Here is a 10,034-nt window from a genome sequence, read left to right as displayed (position 1 = left end):
ACTTCCCTATGTAATGAGCCTTGCCAAGAATCTGACCCTTACTTGGATGCCTTTCCTCCCCAACTAGATTCTCTAATCGCATACTAGTATTTCCTGAAAATCACTTTAAAAAACAAGCAAATTTAATTTTTTTACATATGATTCATCTCCTTCTGAGAAATCCAGTTGTAAAAGAATAAGAAATCTATAAACATACCTATGTCTATAGATATGGATGCATACGTGCACGTACCAAATATGTCTGCTCTCAGTTCCTGACACAAAGCTCCTGAGACTCTTGGAATCTTCTGAGTGATAGCAATGCCAGGGACATCCTTTGTTCCAAGATTTGCTCTTAGACCATGGTTCCTGACACAGCTTCAGAAACCCATGGGATTTTCTGGGTGATGGGCACCTTTTGTTCTAATTGGGTGACTCTTGGTGGGCTTCTGGACAGCTTCTTGAGAGGATATACCCACCAGAATGACAGCATGGCTGTCCAAGGGGAGTTGGTAACCCCCCTAAGGCATTCATCTCACCCTGATTACATTATTACTGCCAGGATAATCATAACGATTATTATTACATTTATAAATATAAGGATTAAGGACAATTGATGAAATTTATTAAGAATCATTTAAACAATAGAACTTTCTTTCATAGGCACAGAAATAAAACCACTGCTGCATCCTAATATACCAAAAAGAAAGAAAAAATAAATAAAAAGAGCCACTCTGACAATCAGAGGCTGATATAGAACTCATATAGGGCACACCATTCACCTTTTGAACATAATAAGATCAAAAAGTACCAGACTGAGACATAGTTAGTCTGAAACTTTGCAAAGGAGACAAATCAAGTCTACTTCACATATCATGATTTTGCCTAATCACATATTTATTCATGAATAAGTAAAAATGAACCCAACTATTACATATAACTATAAAAAACTAATAAAAACATTGTAAAAAAAAACCCAAAAAGCAAAACAAAATACCAAAAAGTGCCCTCTATTTAAGTGCTAGGCTGCTACTTTACTAACCATAGCTTTATCTTTGCTCTCGTCTCCCTGTTGTCTGTGTGAAATCTTCCACGATACTCAAGGAATTGTTCTGCTTTCTAGGAGAATCCAGGCTAGAACAAATCCTCCCCCAAATTACTTAATTAACGAACAAACCCCATAATGGGTTCTTTCCAATATCTGTTGCTGAGAGGCCTCTTGTTTTCATACAGTGTATTTGTTTCTTTTCTGCAACTAATGCTAAACACTGTGTAAGCACTAAACCCAACATATTTAAAGAGGTAGCTCTTTCTGGTGGTCTTTGTTTTAAGGGTATTGACACCATCAAAAGAAGGCACAAAGAAGCATTGTCTTATACCCATAACCTGGGTATATTGCAAAAAGACTCAAAGAATTGTAGGGCTCTTACCTTCAATTTCTGTCTGCCTGTTTGTTTGCTAACTTTGAAACCAGCTGTATTTATTGTTCTAGTTGTAACAATATTTTCAGGGTCATACAGGGTCCTTCCTATTATATTAATGATGCAGTTAAAAACAATTCTTTCTTCTATTAGTGAAAAATGAATACATAAATATAAAATAGTACTTTAATTTCTAGGAAAGAGAATTTACAAAAGTATGACAAAATATATGTTTAATAGATGAATAATAGAAATATATATGATATATATATATGATATATCATATATATATATGCTTATTTCAAAATGAATGGGGCAGACAAGTCCTATAAGGGTCAGAAAAGAACAGATATTTTTGTTAAGGTTAGTGGCCACAGGCCAAGTCATGACAGGCTTAAATTAAAACCTTAGAAGTAATGATCAAGCAGTGAAATAGTGTACAAGGTAAATAAAAGTTGGAGAGATTGTTGACTATATTGTTGTATATCTGGAACAAGGGTGATCATCTAGAAGGCAATCTCTTGATGAAAATTTAGATCACTGAACACGTAGTCAGTTTCACAAATGGAAGGTCCATTGAACTGACAGCCAGTTTTTGACACTTTGACATTTTGTACATGTAGCAGAATTTTAAAGATCAACTTCCAAGTGTCCCATCTCATGTCACTCATCCAAACACTAATCAAGGCCAGATTCTGCTGTGAAGAAGTTGGCAGATGTAATGACAGTCACTAATCAGATGATCTTAGAGGAGGGTGATAATTGTGATAATCAGAAGGTCCAGTGGAGTCACATGAGCTACTTAAAGCAGAGTATTCCCATCAGGAAGATATGGGACAAGGGAAGCTGAGAGCTGGGAGAATGAGCAGATCCACTACAGCTGGAGCAAGCTGCATGGAAAGCTGAGCAGGCATGCAGATGTCTCTAGAAACAAAGACCTGCCCTGCTGGCAGTCAGCAAGCAAATATTTTCAGAGTGTAATTTCAAAAAGCTAAATTTCATCAACAACCAGGATAATCTTGGAGCATCCCAGGAGGAGCTCCAGCCACAAACACCTTGATTTTGTCTTTGTTAAATGGGTGTGAAGCCAACTGACTTCTGAATGACCAACAGTTGGTTAGTGCATTGTGACTTCTGACTTCCAGACTTCTGAATCACAGAAAGGCTAGAAAACAATTTTTTTTAAAGCTATTGAGTTAGTGTTGACACCTTATAGCAGAAATAGAAAAGTAGTTATGTCTGCACTTGTATATATGTTTGAATATTACTTTTATGTTTTCTCTTCTTCACATGGAGATATTTTATAACAGGGATAGCCCTGGCCCCATCCACCATGTCCATCTTAATCATGTCTCCTCTGTTTCTGATGCCATGACCTCTGTCACTGAGAACTCTTCCATCATTAACCACTCCATCCTCTATAACTTCATCACCATAAATGTCCTCACTGCACCTCCACAAACACCTTCTCTACCTCTAATATCACCACCATCATTTCTACCAATTTCTGCTTTATGCACAATTCTGTTCTTGTCTCCTGAATTCTCATTCCTATGCCACCTCTCTGGTTACCACCACCACCCACCACCATCCTGTCCACTCCCATCTCTAATCAGCACTCCAAAAGCACCATCATTAGTGTCTTAACGCCACTGTTATCAGCAGAAGAAATTGAGAACAACTATTTTCCCCAATGTATGTGTATCTCCACATGGTTCCTAAAGCAACTTTACAGTTTGCAAGTTGATATTTTTTTGTGAATGAGAGGGAGGATAGATATCAAAAAGCCTCATCACGTGCCCTTATTTTAGGGGTTAAGTCTGAGGAAAAGAGGAAATTGAAGACTGAATGGAGACTCCAGTGAGTCAAATGTTTTATGTCTAAAAAATCATGATTAATGTGAATATTTTGAACCCCCCCTCCATGAGACAGTTTTGATTCTCCTACTCACCCTAGCTCAGCTATACATTAATTGGGAAAACAAAACATGCAGAATGTGGAGATTTCATATGACACATTCCAGTAATGACCCCAGGAGTGTCCGTGGCAAAAATCAATCAGTTCACCTGTAATCTTGCTGTACCAATTTAGGTTTAATTTTCATCCAAGGCCCAATTAAAATGACAGAATCCAGTATTTGCATGTTTTATATAGCAAAGTGATAATATGTGGTAGACAAATAGGTATGTGCAAATATGATATTCCTGATCCATGCCATATAAGCTTTTTTATCTGCAGTGTTGAGGGCAGTTGTACTGAACTGCTTCTTGCTCAATTGTCTTGGTAACCAAATGTGAGCATTTATAATACTGTTGGCAAGGTTAATGGTGCAGTTGGTGGTCATGGAAATAAATGATGTTAACTGTACTGGGCTGGGATCATGTCCACGGGCTTATTCTCATAAACACAATGCGCTAACCAACTGTTGCTCATTCAAATCCAACTGTGGAGTGAAGCCTTCTCCAGATTTCCTTAGCCCACCATGACAGACTTGGCTGGAGACCTGCTTTCACGCTTGGTTAGGCTGGTGAAGGTTGGCCAAGTCAGTGTCTCATCACTGACCTTCCCACTCTGGTTTACCCTGCCCATGGCCGTCATCCCCCATAAAAATATTTAGAGACTCTCTGTCTTTTTCACGCTGTTAGTCTTCCCCTTATGAGGTAGTGTCTCCAAGGTCAGAATTAAACACATATTAATTGAAAAGGACATCAGGTGGAATCCACATTGTGAAATCATCTTGGTTAATAAACATCTTCTAAAAGATTCATATGCTTTCTTTAGAGGCAAAGCAGGAATATGTCCTTTGCCACTGACACTCGTACATAGACTTTAAAATATATATATATATATAAACTACTGTTCTGGCTTTTGAAAGAACTAACTTTATTTTAACCTAAGTACTTCACAGACAGAAAGATAGAAATAATTTTTCTTCCTCCATGCTATGCACAGCTTATAGAATACCAACCTCACTGACTCCCAGTTTTTGATAAAAAAAAAATAGAGTAGTATGAATACAAGTATTTGACATGTTATATGCAAGTTGAAATTAGATTCACTCTTAGTGACTCCACACTCAGGAAGAAACTTATAGGAAAATAACTTGTAAAAAATGTTCATATTTTTGCAGGGGAAATGGGACCATTTGTCCATAAATATACACATCATGCTTATTTAAAAATAAATACCCTAAATATTGCCTGCCACAACTCAAATCCTGTCATTAGCAAGAAATTCTTGTAAAGAGGCATTTCATTAAATTAATACATGTGAGAAAGAGTTAGGTATGTACCATACTTTAGGGAAGAAAAAATACACAAATAAATGAGTAGGGGAGAGATGTTTTGCATCACATGTTGTATATTCTAGCATTTTCCCCAATATGAAAATAACTCTGACCACTTGGCTGATGAAAAACTGGACCTAAGTAAATATGGCTAGACCATGAACAGTTATGTTCAACACATGGGTGGCAAAACCAGAAAACAAAACAAAACAAAGTAAAGCTAGTGGCTTTTTAAGTTTTAAAGAAAAGTGGCACATTGACTAAATCAGAAAAGTGATTTAAAAGAAGGTGAAAATAGAAATAGTAATTAAACATAATTAAGCAAGGAAAGAGGTAATTTACTATAAATAGGAAATTTGCCATTTTGGAAAAAAAAAACATTATCCACTATCAATGAATTCTTTCTCTGAATTTCTACTTGAAAGCATTTATCAACCACCATGCCTTGTTATAATAACCCTCCCCCATCCTTTTTAACTTATTTTTAGAGAAGTGAAGGAAATTACTAAAGCTGTAACCCTAACAATTTGAGCAATGGAACCATCCATTATTGATAATGGCATTGAAAAACAAGGACTAGGAATTTAGTTCATTGGTAGAGTTTAATGCCCATCAGAGCCAAAAAAACAAACAAACAAAAAAAACCAATTGTACAGGAAATGCATTTAAATAACTTAAATAACCAAATGCCAAATGTTTTCTTTCATATAAGGAGGCTGATTCATAGTGGGATAGGGAGAGGGAACATGAGAGAAATAGACCAACTCTAGATAGGGCACATGGGTTGGAGGAGAAGAGAGGGAGCATAAGATTAGAAATGATGGTGGAACGTGATGTGATGATCATTATTATCCAAAGTACATGTATGAAGACATGAATTGGTGTGAATATACTTTGTATACAACCAAAGATATTTAAAATTGTGCTCTATATGTGTAATAAGAATTGTAATGCATTTCAGTGTCATATATAAATTAAAAAAAGCAAAAAAAAAATAACTAGTACCAATTTTCTAAGGAAACAACCCCCAAAATGTGTAACATCATTTTATAAATTACATGACAAATAAATATCATCTTTGTTGCTGACAGGCTATGTGGCTGAATAAAGCTCATTCAACCAACCTGGCTGTAACAATCATCTAAGTTTTCATTCTTTTGAAGTAAAATTATGTCACATGTTGGGCTCAACATTTATTTATCATGTAATTTATAAAATGATGTTATATATATTAGGGATTGTTTCCCTAGAAAACTGGTACTAAGTTATATATTTAAATGCATTTCTAATACAACTTCGTTTTTGGCAGTGGTGGGTACCAATGAGCTACATTCCCAGTTCTCATTCTTTAATGCTATTTGCAAGGAGTTTCAATTCTCTTAGCTCTTTCTATAGTTTGGTTACCTTCATCTCAAAACCCAGTGATATTCATATATTACCATTTCAAAACCCATCCATTTTTAACACTAGCAGTTTTGTGTAATGGAACATCTGGCTTGAGCACAATTACCCAGCATCACTCCCAAATATTCCTTCTGTCCACCGTCTTAATCATTATTTTTGGTAAAACCATGATACATTGTTTCATTCTAATGTTTGTGAATTTGCACTCACAGCTGAACCCAGTAGTTACCTATCATGACATCTTTTTAGTGTGTCACATCTTATTTTTGTCTTGTTCTAAATAGAATAATTACATAATTTTATTTTGATTAAATTGAATAACTCTATATTTAATTCTTCAGTGACTTAATAACAGAGTGGGATAATGTTCTGAATGCTATTTTCTATGAGATCAAGTGACCACTCACTCACTCATTTATTCAATCAAAATTAAATATTTACTATAGACTGTGAATTAATCAATATTAGATTTGGCCTCTGAAAATTTTCAAATAATATTTTCTAAACTTAAATTGATAAGGGCTGAAATGGAAATCTGCAAATGACATGGGATGCTGACTCCTATTGTTTTATGGGTCCATCATCCCTGTTCTGGTCTCCTCCTCATGTTCCAGCTCAGCTTCTCAATCTCCATATGTGGCATTCACATTCCAGGCACCATCTTCCCAACCAAGAAGACAGGAAAGGAGAGAGGAGGAAAAGGGACCATAGGTTTGGGGAGGGGAGAGAATGAAATGAATCTTTGTTTTTTTATTTTTTTATTTAGAGAGAGAGAGAGAGAGAGAATTTTTTAATATTTTAGTTTTTTTAGATTTCGGTGGACACAACATCTTTATTTTATTTTTATGCGGTGCTAAGGATTGAACCCAGCGCCCCGTGCAGGCCAGGCGAGTGCGCTACCACTTGAGCCACATCCCCAGCCCAATCTTTGTTTTTTTTAAAAATGTTTCCCAAAAGTTTCATACATTACCATGTTACTACTTATGTAATGAATATAGTCACGTGGACTGAAATGACTACTTGAGAAAAATTGAAAATGCATTCAGTCTTTATTCTGATACTCTGAGTCGACCCCTGCATTCAGAGACCCTATTCATGAAGAACGGAGAATGTTTGTTGGGTCAGTCAGCTCAGAGTTTCTTCTAGTATGGGAAGACAACAGTTCTAGATCACCAAGTCTGCGTCTCCACTGAGCATAACGCTTTCTTCTTTGTGGGTACCTTTGCTTTCTTGTTTTTTTTTTTTTTTTAAAAAAAAACAGAGACAATTCATTTTAAACCCTCCTATTCTCTCCCCAAGCAGAACTTAATTCTGGGTCGGCTGAAAAGCTGATGTTCATGTACCTCCTTTCTTCCTCTCCTGTGGGTTTGCAGGGTTTTTTGATGCCATGTTTATCAGTATTTTGGCTTATTTCCTTATTTTGACAAAGTAAATCTACTGGGAGCTTCCACAGAACCATGCATCAAGTCAAATATTTTTTACCTAGAACATCTAAAAATTTCTTTGCTATGCTCTCTTACTCGTGGGTCTTTTGGATTATATGTTAGTCAGCTTTGCATCGTGGTGACCAAAATACCGGGACAAGAACAACTTAGAGGAGGGAAAGTTTATCTTGGCTCATAGTTTCAGAGATTCAGTCCAGGGTGGGCTGCCTCCCTTACTCTGGGAATGAGATGTGGCAGCCCATCATGGCACAAGATCACAGCAGAAGAGCACTTAGTAACTGGGAAGCCAGCTGAGTGACAAAGGGCCACAAAGTGGAAGGGGCCATAAGGAAGATGCACAGTGACCTTCTCTAGGCATGCCTCATCTGCCTACAGTTACCACCCAGTGAGTCCACTGGAACCAGGAAGGACTGATCAGGTGACAGCTCTCACAATCTAGTCATTTGGCCTCTGAACCTTCCTCCATTAACACAGGAGCTTTGGGTATTCAAACCATACCACTTATGATAAATGGCAAAAGTAAATTTTCTTCAAGTTTTAGTCACTATCTACTGTAGATTTCAGCTTCAGAGCCACCTGTGGGGAAGATGTACCATGTTGATTGTTTTTATGTGAATTTATTACTTTACAAAGATCTGATGACAATCTTAAACTCCAAGGTTTTGAAACAGTTTAGAAAAATGTTTTGGTTTGTGTTTTTCATGAAACATTCTCCTCATTGCTTGCTGATCACTTTCAATACATAATCTTAAATTTTTCTCTTGTGGTAAATGTTTATAGTAAAATTTCTTTGGTCATTTATTTCCTTACAATTACTCTTTCTTTTTTCATGAGATTGCTATTAGCTTTGATGTTGGACTTCGTAGACCAACACTTTAAAATTTTTAACCTTGCCTCTGTTATTGCTAATCATTTTTAATTTAGGGTTTTGATATATGGAATACCTCAAAGTTATCTCATCTATTGCTTTTTAAATACTGTGGCTCTCATATTTTTATTTGTGAAAACTTTTTCTCTATTTCTTGTTTATATATCCCATTTGTGTTCATAGATAAATATTTTATATCTTCTTCTCTAACAAAAAATTTAAAATACACATTTTTTAAAGTTTTATTTTAATCTCTGCCTTTCATCTCCTTCTCTAAGTTATTCTTTCCCTAGTTTTTTTTTTTCTCTTTTGTTTTGTTTTTTGGTATTTCTGGTGTATTGTGGTTTGAATGTGAAATGTCTCTCTAATGTCATACGCTCAAGCTTGGTGGCCAGACTGTGGTGCTACCTGGATGTGATGCAGCCTTAGGAAGTGGGACCTAGTAGAAAGAAGTAAGGTCATTGGGGACGTGCCCTTGAAGGGTTTATTGGAACCCTGGCCCCTGCTCTGTTTCTCTGCTTCCTGGCCATGATGGGTGAGCAGCTCAGCTGCACCTCATGCTCCCACCACGATGACCTGCCTGACCAGAGGCCCAACATAACAGGACCAATCAACCATGGATTGAAACCTCTGAAACCATGAGGCAAGGTCAAACTTTGCCCTTTGTAAATTAGTTTTTGCAGGTATTTTGTTAGAAAGGGAGAAAACTAACAGATAGTGTTTAACTTTCTTTTAGTCTCTGATGGCAGTTGGCTTTCCATTCATATTTAAGAAAGAATCATGAAGAAGCTGTTTGGAAGTCCAATATTTGTGAAAGGGATTTTATCAATGGATGGGTTTCATTTTGAAGTGGCTGATAGAAATCTGTTCAGGTGCTGGGAAATTCTGAACTATAGATGCATTATGAATTGGGATGTGTGTGTGTGTGTGTGTGTGTGTGTGTGTTTAGAGTCAAGCTGCCTATTCTCTGTGTTGGTACCTAGATACTCCTGGATAGCGTATGTCAGAGTTGAAATCCAAATCCAGAAAGGGACTAACACTCTCACCATCCAGCAAATCAATTTTCCTTTGATTTCCTAGCTTTCAGTTTAGCGCCTGTTACTGTCTGTGTGCTGTAGCTGTTTCCACAATGGAACACTAATTTCTTTCTCCATAGAATGAATCTTCTCTCTTTGCCTCTGCCATGTGATTAGAGGATATGATAGTGAGATCTATCTAAATCTTACATATCTGTCCATGCACAACAGATATATAATAATATAAATAAGTTCTAATAAATAAGCTCTTATGGGATTTCACTGCTATGTGAGCATTAGGGTGAGTTTACAAAAATTAAGATGGCTATGAGGTCTTCTATGATACTACACTTGATCTTAGCCAAAAGGCTGAAAAGCGGTAAGAGGTCTTCTATGAAACTACTGTTTTATTTGTGGCCTGTCATTAACCAAAACATTGTTAGGTGGCACATGACTACACTTGCACCCAATTTCTCTGATTTTATCCCTTTCTCTGTTGCTTCCCATGACATTTCAAGTTTCTAATTTCAGGGTCTCTATGACATGATTTGACTGTTCCTATGTTAGTCAGCTTTCCATTGCTGTGACCAAATGCCTGAGATAAACAACTTCAAA

At 36.5% G+C, this 10,034-nt stretch overlaps 1 pseudogene; it reads right to left on the bottom strand.

The window, feature by feature from the left end:
• Positions 1-9,582: 9,582 nt before the first annotated feature.
• Positions 9,583-9,800, bottom strand: LOC114081184 (U2 spliceosomal RNA; annotated as a pseudogene).
• Between the last annotated feature and the right edge of the window lie 234 nt (positions 9,801-10,034).

Source organism: Marmota flaviventris, chromosome 17 (genome assembly GCF_047511675.1).
Source record: "Marmota flaviventris isolate mMarFla1 chromosome 17, mMarFla1.hap1, whole genome shotgun sequence".
In the NCBI taxonomy this organism is placed as follows: domain Eukaryota; kingdom Metazoa; phylum Chordata; class Mammalia; order Rodentia; family Sciuridae; genus Marmota; species Marmota flaviventris.
The sequence above is the reverse complement of the archived record's forward strand: the minus strand, read 5'-3'. Positions and strand labels throughout refer to the sequence as shown.